Source organism: Barbus barbus, assembly GCF_936440315.1.
Source record: "Barbus barbus genome assembly, chromosome: 24".
Classification (NCBI taxonomy): domain Eukaryota; kingdom Metazoa; phylum Chordata; class Actinopteri; order Cypriniformes; family Cyprinidae; genus Barbus; species Barbus barbus.
In genome coordinates, this window is record NC_136752.1 from 22,428,523 (window position 1) to 22,450,809 (window position 22,287).

The window sequence follows — 22,287 nt, forward strand, 5'->3', positions numbered from 1 at the left end:
AAAATTAAGGTTTTGGAGTGGCCAAGTCAAAGTCTGGACTTAAATCCGATTGAGATGCTGTGGCATGACCTTAAACAGTCCATTCATGCTCGAAAACCCTCCAATGTGGCTGAATTAAAAGAATTCTGCAAAGAAGAGTGGGCCAAAATTCCTCCACAGCAATGTGAAAGACTCATTGCCAGTTATTGCAAACGCTTGATTGCAGTTGTTGCTGCAAATGCTGGCACAACCAGTTATTAGATTTAGGGGGCAATTACTTTTTCACATAGTGCCAGGCAGGTTTGGACGGCTTTTTTCCCTTAATAAATCAAATCATTATTTCAAAACTGCATTTTGTATTTACTTGGGTTATCTTTTGGTTATATTAAAATTTGTTTGATGAGCTGAATCATTCAAGTGTGACAAATATGCAAAAAAAAGTAAGGGTGCAAAAACTTTTTCACGCCACTGTGTATATATATTTTTTTTCTTTAAATATAATCATGTTTTAAAATCAAGTTAAAATTATGAAAATATAATTGTTATATTATAACTGAACAACTATTGCATTACACCGCATAACATGGTTCAAATTAATTTAACAGTTTAAATGGTTTATGGTTGTTCACATTATGGTGACTTATGTTAGTACAGTACTGAAATTGCTTCTTCTTTTTTTTAAAGATATATCGTTATCTAACACAGCTTGATTGTTTAGATTGTTTGTCTTCATGGCTTTTCTGACATGTGCCAATGTGAACACCTGCTTCAAACACACTGTTGTTGTTACCATGGTACCGCTTCTCACATCACCTAGTTGTAATGGTTTAAACAACAAGATCAAGGCTGTCTCAGCTGTTACTGTCACTGTTGCTAGGCAACTTTGGAATCAGAGTTCAAGGATACAAAAGAATAAAGCTTGTTGATGTCCCCTACTCAGACTCTCCATACACACACATCACACTCAGGTCACTCAAAAGTCATGAGAATATATGGATAGACTTCATTAACATGTCTCATATCTTATTATTTTAGTCTAAAAGCATTTACTGCTAGGGCATTTGATAATCAATTTGACATGATATGATACGTTCCAATTATATTTGAGTTAGTTCTATAATAAGGTTTTTAAGAATGTAAATAAATGTGTCCAAATATGTTGCTTGTAGAATTTTTCTAGTGTTGTTCGTTTCCAGGCTAGGTATAGATTTGTTAAGGACCAGTGAAATTTAGATGTGTTTTTCGAAATCATACTCATATTCACCATTTTATTTAGCAGTCACCATCCCCCATCTATGCAGTTCATCAGAGAAAATTATTTTGGAGTTTAATGAGACTTCTGGAGTGCTTAAATAATGGATGTTTCAACAGTGTCCCCTAGCGGTATAAAATAAATATTAAAAGCAAGTCTTTTTATTTCTGCCTAATTAAGACTTCACTTGACAGTGAGAATTTACATTATTCATTAAGAGTTTGTGTGCGTTGTGTTGAATTTGCATATAAGTTCTCATAGTCCATATATATATATTTCATATCTCAAGTATTTTCATTTAGTTGATCTAATCATCTTGATCAGAGATGCCCAAACGTTTTTCATACGAAGGGCCAAAAATCAAACTTGATTGAGAGCTGAGCCAAAAGTAAACAATAAATATAAATAGATATAATAATAAATAGAAATATATAAACAAAAAATAAATAATTTATTGTCTTTTTTACTGTATTTACTGTATTCAGACAAATTTACATTTCAAACTAAATCAAAAGTTTTTTTTACATTTCTGTGAAAAAAGAAATGCTGAATTAGAAATGAAGATATGCTTCAATGGCATTTTCCCCTTTCTCAGTTTTTTTCCCTCCTCTTGTGATATAGCATGGTGGGCCAAATCAAATGTTATCATTGCCAACTTTGATCCTAATTTTTGTAAACATCAGTGTGTCACATTTTAATTATGAACAAACACATTTGTTCTAATCCCTAATTTTCTTGATAACTAACCCAACCAAAGCACACAAAGGTGAGGCATCAAAAAATCTTGTTGCATTCCTCAGATTTGCCATTTGATGTCAGCAGAGACTCTGAGGACTGCTGCTTTTCACTGTTGAGCTGCAACATCCCCAGCAGAGGTGAGCAGCAGACTGTCTTAACCTGATGCACCTCACAATAAAATATATGGTGAGTAAATGGCTGAACAACTTACCCTAGGCAATTGATTGGGACGTTCTCCTGGATTCAATGTTTGTAAGAGCTTCTGGAACCCGAAGAGACAAAATATGATTGTCGTTTGTTGATTTTCTAATAAGAATGATCAGTTCTGGCATGCCTGAATATCATGGCCCTAAACAAGAAAATGCTACTAATTCTATGATGCAAAGAGGTTGTGCCTCATATATACTTCCTGTTATGTATAGTGACACCAATCCCTGTTTTAAAGAATTAGTTCACCCCAAAATTTAACTAAATGGGAGCTGGCATCTTTCACCTTTAAAAAGGATGTGAACTTTATATTTATTTTTGTGCACTTTATTCCAAGCATTCTAACACCACTGTATGTGATACCTTCTACTGAGCTGTTTGTATGGAATCATAGTGCTTTCACATCCTTTTTAAAGCTTGAAAAGTACCTGTTCGTTATAACTGCATGGAAAAGTGTAACCATTTGAATTCTTAAAACATCTTCATTTGTGTAGAAGAAAGAAAGTCATACAGGTATTGGAGCAGCAACATGAGGGTAAGTAAATGATGACAACTGTCATTTTTGGCAGAACTATTCCTATAAAAAATATTCTTCATGCATATCAAAAAGATACAAATGCAAAAGTAATAGCACAGAGAATTCTTCCATATGATCCGAATTCTCTCGGCATGTCTTCACTTTCTCCTTCCCATCTGGAAGCGATCTCATTTTCATGGAGCATAGGATGGATCCTCAAAGCTGACTTTCAAGTAACCCTTCCTTACTTTTGACAGCTTTTCTTCTTTTATATATAATGAATTTTGAAGTTAATCTGTATCTTCATTGGAAGGTCTGTCCACCAGACATACAAGTTTTTGATATTTTTTAACAAAGTAGGAACAGTCCTGGCACTCATATGCGCAAGCCACAATGATAAAAGTTCTGGCTCGCAGTTTTACTACATCAAACCTTAATTAACTTGGCATCTTTGCTGCTTTATTTTATAGATATACAGTAGCTGGATTCATTGATGTTAAATCAGCCAGAAAAAAAAGATGCTTAATAGCTCATTTACTTTTACAGCTTAGCATTGGGGAAACGGTCTAAAAAGAGATCAAAGGGCTCTAGAGGGATGTTTGGGTTCATGATCTAGTTATCAAACGTGTGGATATGAAACTATAGTATAAATCTTGGGTGAGTACAGTTTTTAAGCAGTTCCATTTCTTGATGTATTCAAAATTAATTAGAGTAAAACATAAAACATATGCAATGTGGTGGGCATTTTAAGAGATTAACCGAGTTAATTAATTAATGAATCTGTAATGTTTTGCTCTGAAAGAAAGCACTAAGTTAATTCCTCCGAGCAAAGAAGCAGGTGTTTACATGAGGATGCATGATCACTTGGGTGGCTTAACATAGCTCCATGAAGGACAAATGAATGCTGTGTGAAGAAAAAAAGCAATTACAAAGCCCTGAAGGGCACTCCGCTGGGATGCGGCGAGTGCGCTAGCATTCTATTCAAGGACTGACTGATGTGTTCCACCATCTCGTACGAGCAGCACAGAAAGACACTGCAATTGGGGTGACTGCCGTGCCAAGATATGATGACCTTTATCACATACCCCATTATCAATGCTGCCACTTTGACTAGAACAGGAAGCAAACTTGGGGAAAGGATGTTGATAGACACTTGAGCTTTAATGGATGTCCTTCAGCTTAGCTGTTTATAATAGGGGTTTCATGTCTTCATTCAGTCCACAATGCACTGTGGATAGCCAAACAGTACTTTTTAAAGTCAACAGAGGTTATTTCTATACATTTATTAGTACGGTTTAGGTGAAGTTTCTTGTAATGTGTGTCTTCGAAATCTTGAATCTTGATCTTGAATCTTGAGTAGTCAGGTGGGGGATGGGGGGGGGGGCAGAATTGCAAGATATAAAGTCAGAATTACTAGAAAAAAAATCACAATTTCAGAACAGAATGCCCATGAGCAAAGATGACAGATTTAAAAATGAGGTATTTCTGGCAGGTCCTGTGACAGCCATTCAACTACATCTTAGATGAACAGAAATGCAAGTTTTCTCCAGACCTACTTGGTTTCCTCTGCTCATATAACCTTTAACCCCCATGGTTAAAAGGTTTGTTGTAGTGCACAGCTGTCATAGCTGTGTCTCTGCACCAGTGAGAGTTGTTATCAAAAATGTCAGTTCCACAAACATAGCAAGTTGCAGAGGCAAACACATTTTCGAGGATAACATCCTGGGCTCTTTATTTCTCCACCAACTAAAATCACTTGTTCTTTTGTGGGCCCTGACAGAATTTATAAACTCATGTCCGGAGTGGGTAGAGGAATCATTTAGGTGTCAGACAGATTGACATCCTCAGAAACTGAAGCCTTTGAATTTTTTTTCCAGTGCCTTCCCTCCCAGGTGTATAGGTCGTCATCTCAGCTGCAACGAGATGATAAACAGATCTGACAGTGCGCACACATCATGTGGCACACTGTGATAGTGTTTTTCATTATTTTATCATATTTGCAAGTAGCCGAAGGGAATTCTTTACACCAATAAAGCCTTATGGGTAGAACTTTACTTCTTGCCTTTTTTAATGTCCACATAACCCTCGAGTGAGAATAAAAGCCTGAAGTCCATACAAATGGGCATTTTTCCCCCAGAGTGTGCCCTGGCATTTCTTAAGAAGAGGAAAACAACTTAAACCACAACACGATGGAAATTTAGCATCACTGTTAATTGTAGGTATGTGTGACAGGGTTTAATTTGCGACTGTGACCATCTTAACTCTTTGTCATCTTTCTTATTAAACAGCTAATCACCAAATAAAAATGTGAAGAGGACATTTTGATTTGAGCTTGTATTTTACCTGTAGGCCTATGTTTTCTTGAAGCTTCCTCTAAGAAAAACAGTCCACCTAGCAATAAAACAATACAGTGCTGTGATATGAAAGACATGAAATTAGCGCCCTTTTCAGTTACCCAAAAGATTTGTTTCTTTTAACGACGGTGATTATAAATATTCAAACTTCGTGTGGTAAGAAGCTATTATAGAATGAGCCATTTTCACAACATGCTACTTTTTTGTGTAGGTCATATAGACTATTTTTATTCTCAAAGTCTCAAAGGTTGCTTGTCAAAGCGTTGAAGTGAATTAAAACCTACACTGAGAAAGCCAATTGGATTGTACCATGATTCATGTACTGTAGACTACCTGAGGAAATGAGCAGTTTGCAAAGTGAAAAATCATCTTACCTCAAAAATGCTGTAACCCTGCATCTATTTTTAAGACTATTATTTATGTCTACTTCCTTTTCCAATTCTGTATAAAGCAACAACAGGCAGATTATACCCGATCTGACCCTTAAAACTTACTTTAAAAATGTGGTGTAAACAAATGCAGTCTGGTTGAAGCAGTCACATTATTATTTACAATGCAGATCATATATATATTCAAAAGCTGTGGTATCCAAATTGATGTTCAGGTGTTGAACCCTACAATTCTCTTTCAATGCAAATCTTTACAGTGTTAAAACTCAGTGCATCTAAACCTTTTTCAAACACATTTGCTCTTCAATTCCATCTCTAAAACATAGCATAAATGGAAATTGAAAACCATTTTTTTTTAAATGCATAGTGTGAAAATGGCTCATTCTATAATAGCTTCTCACCACACAAAGTTTGAATATTTATAATCACTGTCGTTAAAAGAAAGTTTTTTTTTATTTTTTTTAATGAATAATCACATTCAATGACATTCAAACAATGATGGTGATGATAATACATGTAAAATAATCAGAGGCACATCCAATTTTTACAGTGCTCTTCTTGAAAAGGAGAGCTAAAATTTAGCCATTTTGCAACCAATAATACGGAATTTCAGTCGATTCTTCTTAATTTGATGAATAAATCATCCATGTCACAGGTCTAAGAGAGTGGCTCTGTTCATCATTAAGAGCCTCATTGAAAACTTATATCCTGTGAGAACCCCATTTTATTTCAATGCAGTGTTGCATCGCTGTAGGTTTTTAATTTGTGTCTGCAGTTCAGAGATAAAAAAAAAGGGCAAGTGGGAGATTCAAGAGTTTCAGCTTATCCTTGGGAGACAGCATCACTTAATATTTGTCTTATGCCGATTATGTAAATTCATTTTCATTTTGGTTTGTGCAGAGTAATCTCTAGGTGAGAAAATCGAGACCACCAAAGACTGCTGAGCCCTGGATGTTCCCAAACTTTATATTCATCTGAAATTGAAAATTTAACCCCAATTATTCAGCATTACATGTATGTCTCATCTGAATATGCAATCACTTTTAAGATAACAGGGTCACTTTTCTTCAGTTAACTGTATTGCATTATAATTTGAGACAAACATTCTTAAAGTTTTTTGTTTATATACAAGTTCTGTACCTATTTTTCTGTGTGGCAAAGATTTGTGCAACATCCCTGGGTATAAACTGTGCTAACAGCTTGGTAACATCTGGTAACATATACTCTTCAATTCGAGAGCCGACTTCTAAAACTCGAAACGTGCCACAGGATGTTATTTGTAAACTCATGCATTACATTTCTTTACAGGGAGGCATATTGCAAGCTGTTGGGAGTCTGTGCATCTCGTGATGAGAATGATCTTGAAGCTATTCGTGTATGACATGGTCAGCTTTCAGTGGAGATTCTGATTGCTTCCTGGCCTGGGAAAGACACCTTAAGGATCTTGAGGGGAACTTGGATTCATGCCATTTCCTGAGTGCGTATGGCAAACACGGTATTTGCTGATGAACAGATGTATCATGATTGAAAAAAAAAAAGAAAATGGAAAACGTTTATTGAATATTTAGTAGTAGATGAATGTGCAGGGAACTGTAATAGAATACAGTGGCATTTATCATCAATCATGTCGGTATCATTCTGAAGGTCTTTATGTACAAAGGACTTGTCACTCAAAAGAGACCAGAAATGTGATCCAAAATTGTTTCATATTCACTTTCATGAATGTAAACATTCTTTAAAAAAATTTAAAAAAATGTTTTTCGTTGTTGTTGTTGTTTTGTTTTTAGAAATTGGGAGCTTAGTTAGGAAATTACAGTCAACTATTGTTAATTTTATTTATTGTTTTGAACAGCTCACCAACATCAAGAAATCAAAGAACTAATTTTCTAGATTGTGTAACATAAACATTTAGGCTTTTCCCAATTTTAGTGTATGTTTCATTGGTTTAATGTTGCCATACACAAACAACCATCTGTCTCCCTATAGGATGTACAGATTAAGATTGTTCATATGAGTTATATGATAAATTGCACATAGCATTGTTTATACAATCAGTGACATTCAAATAATAGTGATTATGATTAATACAAAATGTTCCTCATATTTTCCGCCTGTATGTGGAATGTACATGAGCAAGTTAAGATGAATAAGATGAATTATTATATTGCAATATATCAGTTTAATTATCTGAATGATACTGAGAATTAAAAACACCATAAGTGGTATTTTTTAATTATTTTCTACTGACATTAAAATCTGAAGTAGTTATGCATATGAATAGTTCAAATTTGTTTACATTTTGTAGACAAGATGTTTTCAATGCTACTCTTGGTTTCTTATCCTTTCAAATTGTACCCTGTCTCTATTTAACACTTTTTTGAAATTCCCAGAAAAAGTGCCAGATGGATGTGGGCAATGAACTCATTTCAGAGAGGGCAATTCAACCGATATGTGAGACCGGTAAATTATTCCATTTATTGAAATTGCTTTTAGTGTTCTGTAATAGAGCAGAATAATTTATCTCAATGGAAGGTTTTATGAAAACACCCAGATATTTAAAACCATTAGGGCTGCATTTCATGCTGTCAACAAGACTCTTGATCATTTGAGCTCAGTAAGAGAAAATGTATGGAAAATGCAAACACAATAGGACCGAATATGTACTATAAGACATGCTGAAATGTCAGATTGCTTGACTGTGGAGCACTTGATAGAGGACTACAGTTCTCCACTCCACCGAACTGTGAAATCTATAATATCTCATCCACTCTTTAGAATATACTGTATGTTTATTTGTTCTTTTCTTTTTAAATGTTATTGCAGATATTGATGTGTACTCTCAGTGTATATACAGTGCGCACAAAACAATTTGGATTGTCATATAATGGTGCATTGCCGTTACATTCCCTTCAGTCTTATACACAGGTATGAGATTAATTTAAATGGATGTGTATCACTATATGAAGCAAGAAGAATTTACAATCATGCATCTACTTTCACTGCAGCTGCACATTTTTATAATACCTGGTAGTGTTGCAGATAACTGTCGTTGATTAATGTAACCCGGAGGAATCTAAACCGTCTACACCAAACAGGTGGAGGAAAATTGCTGATCAGTGATGGCTATAAGTTAACATCAGCTGTGACCCATGATTATTCCTTGGGAGCATTAGTCTACAATACAGAACATGCAATCACCACAGACTAGGATGGTGTGTAAAACCAATGAGGAAGTAGAAGTAGCTGATTTGATGAGGTCTTGAGCATCTGTCAAGGATAAGACTTGGCCAACTTAAAGTATTGCAAGCAATACTGTGCCCTAGAATTTTATTTAATGGTTTTAAATTAGTAGAATAGAACTGGTGTAACAAAGCATGAAGATGGTAGAATTGTATTATTGTATCATGGAAGTTTCACATAATGTAGCATAAAGTATGTAGTCGGGGGTTAAGTAATTGAATGGTTGAAAAGCTATTTTTTGTTTCAATAAACAATAATTAAAACACCAAGAACCCCTAATTTCATTTAATAAGAACTGGGATTTCAAGCACTGGGAAAACAAAAGGTCTTAATTATAGTCCATGCAACTTTTGCATTATATTCCAAGTATTCTGAAATTGTACAAAAGTGTCGTAGGTGTTGTGTTCTTAGTTTTATTACAGACAAATAAAAGAATTAATAATAATTAAGTACACCACAAAGAATTGGTAAAGACAGGAGTTGAGTTCAGAGTGACCAACAGAACTGCGAGAAGGAAATAGTGCAGAAAACCATGGAAACTAATGAACTAATCAAATGAAAATGGAAGCAGGCATTATCAGTGAGGTGAAAACACATAATGAGCAGTGCAGAGACAGAGACCTCTGTTGGCGAATTACTGTATGGAACTTTTTATGTTTTAAAGAATACTGTCTGATGCAAACTGAAATTCTCTAACTGATGTCTTGATTTTAGTGAGAAGAAATAAATGAAGAAATACTCCCCAACACCAGAATCATCATCTTTTTCCTTTTCCTTTCTTTAAGAATTATTGGCTTCTACTCCTTGAGTACTTGATCCCTTTTTTAATTTGAGATGGATTTAAAGGATGCAGAGAGGTAATATGTGTGGAACAGCGTCAGCATAAAATAAAGAACAAAATGTGAGTGTCAGTCTACTTTTCCCATGTACTGTAAATAGGAAAATATAAAAATAAAAATCTATATGCATATATAAATAATGATAATGAAAATAATTAATATTATTTAATATATATAAGTCTATATCTATATAGAGAGTATATACACACACACACACACACACACACAGGTGTTGATTTGCATCCCTTTCCCTGTCCATCTTTCTGTTATTTTATAGAAATAACTTATGTAACATTTTAGCATCTTCTGTAAATTCATTTATTCAAATCAGGGATTAACTTGATGGGCCAGCTGTTGTAGAACCATTACATTCACTCCAATTCATTATAATAGGTTTAACGACAGTTGTCGTCATCCTTGTATTATGTATATTGCCAAGCAATTTGATTCAAGAATATAGCGTGTCTTTATGCCGTCAAAGGTTTTTTTTACCCTCTGACTCTTTACTTCTTGCTTCAGTAAGACTTTGATAACAGAATGGATGTGTAGGGAATTGTGAATAGACATTTTCTCACTTGGTTAACCCTGCGTTATATGAGCACATCTCAACATTTGTGGAATAATGGCTTGGTTTAAGCACTTACATTTACATTTATTACCTTGCCATACACATCTTCAATAAAACACATTGTTTTGTGAGGATAGAGATAATTGAGAATTTAGTTGAAGCACCCTATGTGCTGACATACACTTTCTCATACTTCTATTCACATAATTGACTCTATACATAATCGTTTCTATTTAAATGCACCTCAGAAATGAACACTGACACACTAAAACATCGACCCCCCTCCACCTCCAATAAGTTATATAGAGAGAAACTCCATCTAACGTATTCATTTGTACACTCATTTCATTTCCAACATCTGTTTGGGCTTCAGTTTTAGTTTGACATTTATGCTTCACCTCACTTAAAGCATATGTGGCATTCTGCCACAGTAACATTTAGACACAGTGTTTGTGCTGTAATTGAGATGTTCAATTGAATTAGAAACTCTGTGATGACTTGTTATGCGAGTTCACAATCTAATAAATTCCTAGGTGAATGATGGATACTGTCACTATAGGTATCTTACTTTTCGGAACGCCAAATAAATACAGTTCCCTATCGATACTCCACTCGTACTGCGTCTTGCTAAAGACGCTATGGGAAAAAGCCTTTTTTCTCCTTTACTGAAGCCTTATTCAATCACGCAGTGAAACTGCACGATCATTGGTTCGTGCAGTGTGTTAAAAACGAACCAATGTGTCGGCAGCGGAGCTGCATGAGCCTATGGCGACGGAGCCCGCCAGATCCCGCCAGAATGGGCGGGGTTATCTGGCTATATAATCGGCCGTCTGGCCATAGGATCCTCAGATTTCTTCTCCTTCAGCGACGACATCTCGCCTTCGCTGATCCCAAGAAGCCGCCTCGCCGTTGACACGCCTCGCAGCTGAGCCAGAGACCTCCTGCCAGCTGAGACGCCGCTTTCACCGCGCTCCAGCCCCGCAGAAGCCCCGGTCTGTTCGCTGCCGCCATCCGGTGAGTGCTATAAAAATGCATATTTATCGGCGTTGTTGCAAATGCCGCAACAGCGAGTGTGGCTCGTGCAGGGAATCCTGCACGATGCAAAAGAGCAGTGAGCGCGTGCCGCCTGTCTGGGTCTCGCCCACGCACTGACTGCGCGCTTACTGAGACAGCTCGTTCGAGTATGAGTCTCGCTCTTCCCGCTCGCTGTCCGTCTCTGTGGAGGCAGCTCCGCTCTCCCGTTTCCCCTCTCTCAGCAAAGCTCGGAGAATGAAACATCAGAGCCACGGAGCTTCCTGCAGCGCTCTGATCCGCCGGTGTTCACACGTGAGAATCAGAGCTCCTCCTTCATTGGGCGGCTCTATTCTCTTTGGCGGACCGGAGTGGAAAGCTATGTGTGTGCGTCACTGAGACTGCGCTCACACAGGCAGCCTGCTTTCACCGAAAGCCGGGCTTTGCTCTGATTTGCTCGCGGTCCTCTATGTAGCAGGCCCCGCCTCCCCCCTTCTCTTCTCCCAGTCACCTCGGAGACAGGAACAGCGAGTGAGGCTGAGCAATCAGGTTTGAGTGATTTTTCGCGCCGGCATAGCCCCGTGTGTTTCACTCTGCATACAGCGCTTTGATCTGCCAGCGCGTGTGGATTAGCGCGCCTCATTACATTGAGTGGCTCAATCCTTCTGCGCGCATTGTAAAATGCTGCGCTGGGCGGCCACCCACTCACGTTTATTTCTCCCAGTCACCTCGGAGAAAAAGATGGTAAAATCGCATGGCTGGGCGTTCAGGCTTGAGTGATTTTTCGCGCCGGCATAGCCCCGTGTGTTTCACTCTGCATACAGCGCTTTGATCTGCCAGCGCGTGTGGATTAACGCGCCTCATTACATTGAGTGGCTCAATCCTTCTGTGCACATTGTAACATGCTGCACTGGGCGGCCCCGACTCTCGCGTTTCTCTTCTCCCAGTCACCTCGGAGAAGGAGACGGATATTAAAAAAAAAAAAAAAAAAAGGCTTGAGTGATTTTTCGCGCCGGCATAGCCCCGCGTTTTTCACTCTGCATACAGTCTTTGATCTGCCAGTGTGTTTACACTAAGGATTAGCGCCTCTTGCAGCTCTTTGATCTGCCAGCGCTACTTTCATTATGAAAGCTTCAGTCTGTCCTTGCCGCGCTCACGGTCCCTTTCTTCAATGAAGGTGGCCACGCCTCCCCTGCTCTAGTGTTTCTACTCTCCCAGTTATCTCGGGGAAGAAACTGCAAGCTCCAGGGTTCGCGCGATCAAGCTTGAGTGAATTTACGCCAGGGCAGCCCCGCGTTTCACTCTTTGATCTCGGCTCGCCTTCTTCAGTGAAGATGGCCCCTCCCCTTGTCCGCTACGAGCGGATCTGAGAGGATGCGCGCGGCACTTTTGATCTGCTGGTGTGTTTACACAATGGTAATTAATACCCCTCTTCTAAGAGCGGTTGATCCTTTTAGGCAGATCGAAAGCAAGTTGTCACTATGATTATAACTGACAGCTTCAGACTCCTGACGCTTCTGGGCTGTGCCCACGGCCCAAATGGCCTCTGTCATGCCTCCAAACACCCCGTTTAGCTCCGGGTGCCGATGGCAATGAGTTTGTGGTAAATACTGTTGTGAACACTGGGCCCTTTCAAAAAGCGCCCACACAACTGATCGCTGTTATAGCAAGGAAATAAAACACAAACATTTTCAAAAGGGAGCACATTCCTCTCCCTCTTATCACGAGCTTCAGGTCCCCGCTAGGCGGCCTGCCACTCGAGTTTATCCAGCCCCTTGCCACGCGGGCCAAGGCCTGGAGGGCCATCCCCGGAGTGTCAGAATGGGTTATACGGATAATAGAATAGAAGGTTACTCACTCCAATTCGCTCGCAGACCCCCGCGCTTCAGCGGCGTGGTCTCCTCTTCTGTAGACGGCTAGAACGCTCACGTTCTACGTTCAGAAAAGATGATGCTGTTGAAAAAAGGAGCCATAGAAATGGTTCCTCCAGCTCAGAGCGAATCAGGCTTTTACAGCCATTACTTCCTCGTTCCCAAGAAGGATGGCGGCCTCCGGCCCATCCTCGATCTCAGACGCCTGAATCGCGCCCTCGTGAGGAGGTCGTTCAGGATGATCACACTGAAGCAGATCCTCTCGCAAATTCGCTCAGAGGACTGGTTCTGTTCCCTGGACCTGAAAGACGCATACTTTCACGTCCAGATAGCCCCCCCCATCACAGACGATTCTTGAGATTCGCCTTTGAGGGAGTGGCTTATCAGTACACGGTCCTTTCCTTTGGACTGTCCCTGGCCCCACGCACTTTTACGAAGTGCATGGACGCGGCTCTTTCCCCTCTCAGGCAGATGGGAATCCGCATTCTCAATTACCTCGACGACTGGCTCATTCTGGCCCAGTCAGAGGTACAACTACTCTCACACAGAGCCCTCCTCCTCAGCCACCTAGAATGCCTGGGGCTCAGGGTCAATTTTGCCACGAGCGCGCTGTTTCCCAGCCGACGGGTGTCGTTTCTGGGAACAGTTTTGGACTCAGCTCAGATGAGAGCTGTGCTAGCGCCGGAACGCGCTCTGGCCATTTAAAAGCTCGCAGCCTCCTTCCAGAGCGGCACCGCTCGCCCCGTCAAAGCGTTTCAGAGGATGCTGGGCCTCATGGCCACAGCATCGCCGGTGCTACAGTTGGGCCTGCTTCGCATGCGGCCCCTTCAGCGCTGGTTGAAACCACGGGTTCCGCCCCACGCATGGCGACATGATCGCCTACATATCAGGGTGAGCCAGGCCTGTGTAACAGCCCTGATCCCCTGGAAGAACCCACGATGGTTCAGAAAGGGTGTGACCATAGGGATGGTCTGCAGCAGGAAAGTTGTCACAACAGACGCCTCCAACATGGGTTGGGGGCGCTGTGCGAAGGCAAACCGACCTTTGGTCGAAGGCGGAGCAGAACCTCCACATCGAGCAGTGTGTCGAGCCTGCCAGTTTTTCCTGCCAGAGCTAAAGGGACGACATTTGCTGATCCGCTCAGACAACATGTCAGTGGTGTCCTACGTAAATCACCAGGGAGGTCTCTCCTCGAAGCGCCTCTTCCTTATGGTAGAGCGACTTCTGGAGTGGGCTCAGCTCAACTTGCGCTCGCTGAGAGCAGCAAATTTGCCGGGCAGATTGAACCGAGGAGCGGATATGCTATCACGGAGCAACGTCCCCTCAGAAGAGTGGATGCTCCATCCGCAGACGGTTCGAATGATCTGGAGAATCTTTGGCAAGGCCGAAGTAGACCTTTTTGCCTCCAAAGACAACTCTCACTGCCCAGCCTATTATTCGAAGGTCAAGGACGCGTTGGCCCACGACTGGCCCAACCTCCTCCTTTATGCATACCCTCCGATCGCTCTGATTCCTCAGGTCATCAGGCGAATCAGGGAACAACGACACAAGGTCTTGTTGGTGGCCCCCCTGTGGGAGAACCAGCCTTGGATGTCAGAGCTGACCCAGCTGCTAACCGCAGCCCCCTGGTCCGTGCCCCTGAGACGAGATCTCCTCTCTCAGGTGAATGGTTTGTGGCACCCTCTTCCCAAACTGTGGGCGCTTCACCTCTGGCCGCTCAACGGGAGCCTACCAGCCTCCCAGAGCGAGTGCTAAATACCATTTCTGAGGCTAGAGCCCCGTCTGCGAGACGCCTCTATGCCCTTAAATGGGCGGTTTTCTCCAAATGGTGTCTAAACCGCGGTGAGGACCCCCCTACATCGGAGTTGGCGGTGATTCTGTCCTTCCTGCAGGAACTGCCGGATAAAGGACGCTCTCCCTCCACACTCGGGGTGTTCGTATCGGCAATAGCGGCCTTCCACGCCCCTATTGCGGGCCAATCAGTGGGCAGGGACAATGCTATCGTCCGTTTTCTAAGGGGTGCCAAGAGGCTGAATCCGCCTCGGCCCCTTACTGTCCCTACATGGGACTTACCCACTGTGCTGAGGGCCCTGAGGGGCCCTCCTTTTTGAGCCGCTCCAGTCCACGAACCTTTGGTCACTGTCGCTGAGGACTGCTCTGCTACTAGCACTAGCGTCAGTCAAGCGAGTAGGAGACCTGCAGGCGCTCTCTGTGAGCCCCGCCTGCCTGGAATTTGGGCCAAACGACTCCAAGGTCGTCCTAAAACCAAGGCATGGATACGTACCTAAGGTACTTTCCACTCCGTTCAGAGCTCAGGTCATCAAACTCTCCGCGCTTCCTCCCTCCGAGGAGGACCGGGAGTTAATTTTGTGATGCCATGTTAGAGCCCTACGGATCTACTTTGAGCGTTCCGCCTCCTTCAGGCGCACGGAACAGCTCTTTGTTAGCTTCGGTAACCGTGCCAAAGGGCTTCCGGTCACGAAGCAGAGACTCTCTAAGTGGATAGTGGATGCCGTTACGCTGGCTTACTCTTCCTTGGGCCTTCAATGCCCCATTGGAGTACGAGCCCATTTGACTAGAGGCATTGCCTCGTCACGGGCCTGGTCTAGCAGTGTGTCTATTACAGACATTTGTGCGGCGGCCGGCTGGGCCTCGCCGTCCACATTTGCAAGGTTTTATAAGCTGGATGTACCGGCCTTGCAGGCCAGGGTCCTATCTGCTTAGATGAGTATGACTTGCGTTGTGGGAACAACCCTAACGGAGAACTCTTGACTGCACGGGCACTCAAGCTCTCTGATGGGTTCCTTGCATATCTCAGCCCTGAAAGTGCTGAGTATGCGAGGAATGCATGGAATGACCCGGGCCGAGCGTGACCCCTACGAGCTCAGCTCGCTTTAGCCCGAGTATACTATTATACTTCCCTCTGAGCATGGAATGCTTATGGAGGTATTTTACACAGTCGTTCCTCTACCATAGCACGGCGTGATTGAATTGTGTTCCCATAGCGTCTTTAGCAAGACGCAGTACGAGTGGAGTATCGATAGGGAACGTACTCGGTTACTATCGTAACCTCGGTTCCCTGAGATACGGAACGAGTACTGCGTACTTTGCCGTGCCAGGTAGCTGCACGACTCAGTCGTCGCTTCAGTCGAAGTAAACCTGAGGATCCTATGGCCAGACGGCCGATTATATAGCCAGATAACCCCGCCCATTCTGGCGGGATCTGGCGGGCTCCGTCGCCATAGGCTCATGCAGCTCCGCTGCCGACACATTGGTTCGTTTTTAACACACTGCACGAACCAATGATCGTGCAGTTTCACTGCGTGATTGAATAAGGCTTCAGTAAAGGAGAAAAAAGGCTTTTTCCCATAGCGTCTTTAGCAAGACGCAGTACTCGTTCCGTATCTCAGGGAACCGAGGTTACGATAGTAACCGAGTACGTTACCTTGCTTTTAGGAATCTACTCTCTGTCCTTGTGTATTACCTCATCAGTTTGAATTTTGGCATAAAGACGGGCCAGTGTCAGAGTTACGTACAGCTCCTTGTAGTTACTTCCTATCACACAAGGACAAGGAGTCTGCTGGAGACATTGCTCACCTGACTGGGATGCGCCTTTTGTTTTCTCTTCTGTCAATGAATCAGTAGCGGCAGGTGTTGTTGGTGATTATTCCACCCTGCATGTTCACTCCGTTTTGTATGTATTGTTGCCCTGGGCGAGGCTGACAGGTGTGCAAAGGGTTTGCCCTCGCAGACCATCCACATTTCACATTTCTCATTACCGAAACGATTGTTGTTCAATAATTCCGCTAATGATGCATGATTTTCAGTTTTTCCCATCATTTCAGGATAACATTGTAATTTGGGCCAATTTTACATTTCAATAGATTTTTGGTTACTAATCTTTAAAATTTAATGAATCCATCGGGATAAAACACTGTTGGAATCTGAACTATATGGTATGTATTCAGTAGCTTCAAAACAAAATGATGCATGATGAATTATTAATACCATGAAAACCATTCTGAAGCTTGTTCCTGCTGTTAAACAGCATCCATTTTCCACATACAAATTATTAAGCCAAGACATCTTTGTTTTGTGTGTTTTTCTAACAGTTGAAGTGCACTTTTGGGTCACTGGGCATAAAATATGTCATCAAATCCCCCTCTACGCATTTGTTTTGTAATGTTTGTGCAATTTCATATTTCTATCAATCCAGTGAGAGATTTTTATGATAATAAATGTATTATGTGTTTGAAATACAAGCTGATTTTGGTGCGAGGGGCTGCTTATGTTAATGTCTTAATGCCTTGTCCCTAGTACATTAAATACATGTCACCAATTTCATTTATTTCATTCTTTAAAAAAATTAAAAAGCTCTCAATTTTCAGAACAACAGAGTTACAATAATTAGGTTCATTTGTAGGTTTTCTGACCTGCAGGTTTTCTGGGCTCTAAATGGAAGGTTTAAAGAAGTGTGTACTAAAAAATTGTTATGGTGTATTAGCAGTAATACTGCCCTCCGGTTCTCAGTGCTGCTAATTGAGCCATGTGAAAGCTTGAACGGTCAAAGTAGCTGAGTAACTGAGTCGTGTATGTGGTTATAAAATAAAAACACCATAATGACTAGGGCTAATAATAACTAAGTCACCAAAATGGAAGAAACAGCAATGGTAGACAGCCTTATGAAATAATTAATGCATAAATTGTTGCATTGATTCGAAGATTGGTTTTGACAATGTTGTGGCAATTTTAACTGACTCTCATTAGCACAAGAGACAAAATCACTCTTAGTCTTTAAAAAGGTTTTATTCTTTGCAAATAAGGTCAGACAGTCATACAGAAACACACAGGTCGTTGCAGAGTGTGACAACCCGGGGAGGGTGCTCTTCCACCTTATATCCACACTCAAGGTCACAAGCTCGCAGCTGTATTTTTCCATACTTGGTGAGAAAGCAAATAACATTCCACTATATCATGCAGTAAAAACCCATTCCTCTTAAATGTTGGGCCCAGGTAACCTTTCAGGTCACGAACATACATCTGCCCCGTCTCCAATCGTCCAGATCTCCGCCCAACATTCCCTTGTGGACCCCCCTGTCATCCATACATCTTAGGCTAAAGGCCCCAGACCCATTTCTTTCTATACAGCCATACCAAAAAAGGTTTTGCTCTACATGTTCCCATAAACATATGAAAATCAACATAAAATGAATTTTCTTCAACAACAAACAATTTGCATATTTTATTTGTATTTTTTTTACTATCTGTGTCCTGTCCTGTTGCTGTCATTCTGTCGCACTGTGGGGCTACTGTCACTAAAACAAATTCCTCGTATGTGCAAACATACCTGGCAATAAAGCTAATTCTGATTCTGGATATTGCTTTCAAAAGCACACCATTATATACATTCGAATGGCACTTATAAATCTAACATAGCAAATGTATAACATCGTGAAAGTGCACTACATATTATAGTCCTCTTTATATAAAAAACTAATGGAAGCACTTCATGTAAAAGACATTTAACTTTGAAGTGATCATTGTTATAATTGTTGATGAGTCACAGTTTGAGAACTGCCAGTTTTCAGCACTATATGCTTAGAAACATGCATAGGCTATTAGTTATTAATGTCCTCTCATTTCAAAGCTGTAACAGTCTCATGACAGTCTAAGACAGATATGGGCAAACTTGGCATAGAGAAAAATACTAACTGAATCAGAACATGTGATAGAAAAGAGCAACTACTGAACAACAACTGTGAATTGTTCATAAAGCTAAACTTTATTGCTGGGCTGCCATTTTGACAGCACTTATATCCAAGAATAAAACAGCATAATGCACAACCGTCCAAAGAGCACAGGCAATAAACGGGTAGGCCTATGTGATATGATGAGACAGACTATTTCCAATCACCAATCTAAAACCCATTGATTTTTTTAGGAGAGTGATTTTAATCTTCTGATATCCCAAAGATTTCCAGAATTTTATCAGAAGCTTTACTTCTTGAAGTGTGGTATAAAATCCCACTACACACAGTTCGGGTAAGACAAAACTCAAGCTGCGTCCCGAGAACGCTATTAGGGGAACGCCTTCAGCGTGAGCGGCTCTGAATATCGTGTGCAACCTATCCAAAGGATGGGCGAGACGTCACGGACGGGGTGACTTAATGACCAGCTGGTATAAAAGCACGTGCAGTGAAACCGGCGTCAGCTTACTGTCATTCAGCAAGCGGTATGTGTGTATCTGTCTGATATTTCTGTGTTGTGAGTCTTATTTAGTGTTGTTTGTCCTAAACCACTGTTATAAGCTCCCTGATGTCTCCTTGCATACAGCTATTAGGTAGGTCAAGCAGATATCCGCGAGATAAAGCCGAGAGCAGCTCTCGGTACAGGCAGTGTGTGGCTGCAAAGAAGAAAAAAAAAATGTGACACAGCTTGTGCGCTTCCTGCTTGGGAGCGGAGCACGCACAGCCGGCGCTCGGAGAAAAGAAGATCAGCATCCGCATTACGATCTTTTGCAATGCGCGTGCTTTGCTCCCGGAAGGCACTCTTTGTTAAGAGGGGAGCCTTCACCAGCGTTCCCCGCGGTGCTGGTCCCGCTGCCGCCGAGGCGGAGCGGCGTCGGCGCTCACGGGGATCGCAATTGGATCTGTTGGAGGGAATGGAGACGGGCGAGTCCCTATCTCCTTCTCCACCCATCAGATTCGAGTCCGCTCGGCGCTTCGCGTTTCATCCTCTGAGGAGGGTGAGTGTGAGAGCGCCAAGGCTCCGCCCCCTCAGTCGCCCCGTTATGAGGAGCTGTTGGAGTGAATGACTTGTGCTGTGGCCAAGTTTTAATCGACTGGCCGGCCGAGGAGCAAGCTGCGCCGCAGACTGGATGGCACTTTCTGCGGGCGATGCTCATCATGGAGCCTGCCATTCTTCCCCGATCTACACACCGAGGTGTCGAGATCGTGGACAAGACCTTTTTCGGCCCGGATCTTCATCCCCACCTCAGATTACTATGGTATGTGGTGGGGTTGAACGATTGCATTTATAGAGCGATGCCTCGGGTGAACAGACGCTCTTGAGGTATCTGTCCCCTGACACTGCGTCGTCTCTAAAAACTCCGTCCTTGCTCTCCAAGCCGCTGCATCATTGTCAGTGCTGATGGGCAAGGGGGACGTGCCTAAGAGTGGATGAGCGCGAGGCTATGAGCTCAGGCGAACCGCTGATTTGGCTCTCCGCGCCACCAGGGAGACTGCCCGTGCCATTAGGCGGTGCAGCGGAGAGGCATCTCTGGTTGACCCTGGCCTACATCACTTGGATGCCCCGCTTGCGCCTTCTGGCCTGTCTGTCTTACCGCTCTTCAACTTAGGCGGCTGCTGGACGGGAGCAGCCCCATCCACGTGCTAGCTCCTCGTACAGGGAGACTCTGGGCCCGGGGCCTTCGAAGCCGTAACATCATAACATCTCAGTTTTTTTCGCCCGGAGACGTAGCGGAGCTGAGATGCTCGTCACCCCTTCGGGGGTTTCTAGAGCAGCTAGTTCGGCAGTTCCCTGCCGGTGTGCCGTTCCAGGACACTGAGCTAGCTGCTCTGGTTACACCAGAGGCCAATCTCGAGAGACTGGTTCCCTTCAGGGGTGTGAAGTAACGAATTACAAATACTCACGTTACAGTAATTAAGTAGTTTTTTTTATCATTAATTGTACTTTGAGTAGTTAAATTGTGTACTTTTACTTGAGTACATTTTAAGTGATGTATCGGTACGTTTACTCCGCTATTTTCCTCCGTTTGTGGTTGTTATATGCTTATTTTAATTTTATTTTTATCCATTAATGTGATTTGATAGAGAGATGGTAATCGGTCTCGTGACTTTCGTCAAATCAAATTGTGCATAGAAAACTTTAACCGCCAACTGCTGTTTATCATGGCTGCTGGAAGTGCATTCTTCAAGCATCAAGCATTCTTCAGCAGCATATGCTTGCCTATCTACACGGCCTGAAATTTGGTGTGAGGTTTTGGGTATTGCGTACAGTGTTAACTCCCGCAAGTGCCACGCTCGGTAATTTCCCAGTCACTGAGACGTGTGATCTGCGCTGCCTCGTCTCTCTCACGTGTGTTGTGCAGCAGTCACTTGGATAAGTCGTTGTTGCTTGTTGAACTTGTTGACTTTGAGTTTGAGATGCACGCTGTGAAAAAGTGTGTTGGAAACACGGTAAAACGATTTGAAATAATGTACTCAAATTGAGGACCAATCTGCACCTTATTGATGACCTGTGGCGTTAATGCACTGCATCTGTGTCAGCGCGTGATGTAATAAAACTGCAGTATACTTGAGTATATATTTTCAGTACTCTTTCCACCACTGCTAATTATGAACACAGCTCTTAAACCACACTCATGTGATATTTCTCAAATACAGACTGTAATTTGTGTGCATTTGTCTTGGTGTACGTGATGAATTTTTGACATAATTTCTACATAATAACTTTACTATCAAGTAAATCTATCTAATGGAAATGAACAGCAGTTACACTCAGTGCTGAATGAATGGTACTTCTAGCAAACACATTCAAAGCAAAAGCAATGCCAGCATGTCTTGTAAAGGGAATTATTCTTATTTTTTCTTTTTTTTTTTCTTTAAGACGCTTTGAAACTGTAGACTTTGAAAGTGCTGATGGCAAGTGCCCACCTTCACTCAAAAGGTCAGATATTTCACAACTGTGTATCCAAACATTCATCTCTCATCTTGGTTTGTGTCGTTTACTTGAGTTAGCTCTTTCAGTATAGGTCTGACTGTAGAGGTTTCATCTGATTATACAATTATCAGAGGTGAATACTAGTGGAAAAGTAGTGTCAAATATATTTTTGCTTGAGTTGTCTACATTTCAAATGTCACTAAAATATTTAAATGACTAAATTTAATGTACAGTTTTGATAGAATACAGCCTTTCTAGAGAACCCCTGGTGTAAACAGAGACCGAAATGCTTTTTACTCGGGTAAACAACTTACACCAAGCGGTTCGTGGCAGAACATAGTGTCAGGAAATACTGTGTACAAGTAATTACTAGTGAAGAATGCAAGCCAAGTGCTAAGTTTGTACCTCAAATGCCAAAAAACTCCAGATACCGTCACATTGTGCATACCGACACAAGAAGAATGAACGTCTAGTATTAGAATTTAAATAACATGCCGATAATAATAATCTGCAGTGAAATTGCAGTGCTGGTTAAAATTGGAAAAGTTGGGTGTTTTTGCATGGATAATTAGGGAAGGTCAGAAATCATTTTTTATTATTACAAGGAGACTGTCAGAGAAAAAAAGAAGAAAATGTAACA